The sequence below is a fragment of the Poecilia reticulata genome, linkage group LG1 (assembly GCF_000633615.1).
Source record: "Poecilia reticulata strain Guanapo linkage group LG1, Guppy_female_1.0+MT, whole genome shotgun sequence".
NCBI classification, from domain to species: Eukaryota; Metazoa; Chordata; class Actinopteri; order Cyprinodontiformes; family Poeciliidae; genus Poecilia; species Poecilia reticulata.
Window position 1 is genome coordinate 33,475,184 of NC_024331.1, and position 362 is coordinate 33,475,545.

Sequence of the window (362 nt, forward strand, 5' to 3'; positions counted from 1 at the left end):
TGTGTGTGTGTGTGTGTGTGTGTGTGTCTCTGTGTGTGTATATATATGTGTGTGTGTGTGTGTGTGTGTGTGTGTGTGTGTGTGTGTGTGTGTGTGTGTGTGTGTGTCCCAGTCAGAGGAAGGTTAAGTAAACTGCAGGATAATAATTCCAGGTTGGATCCAGCAGCTCCTCTTCCTCCCCAGCCTCACATTCCTCCCTGGCCGCCGCGGCTGCAGGTCTCTACCTGCTCCTGACGTCACATCAGGCGCTGCGTCAGGCTTCCTGGAGTTATCTCAGGATTTACGGGGACGATAACTATTTACACCTCAAACAAACCTTCCTCTGTCTGCAGAGGCCAGCGACGCGCTCAGATGATCCCGTC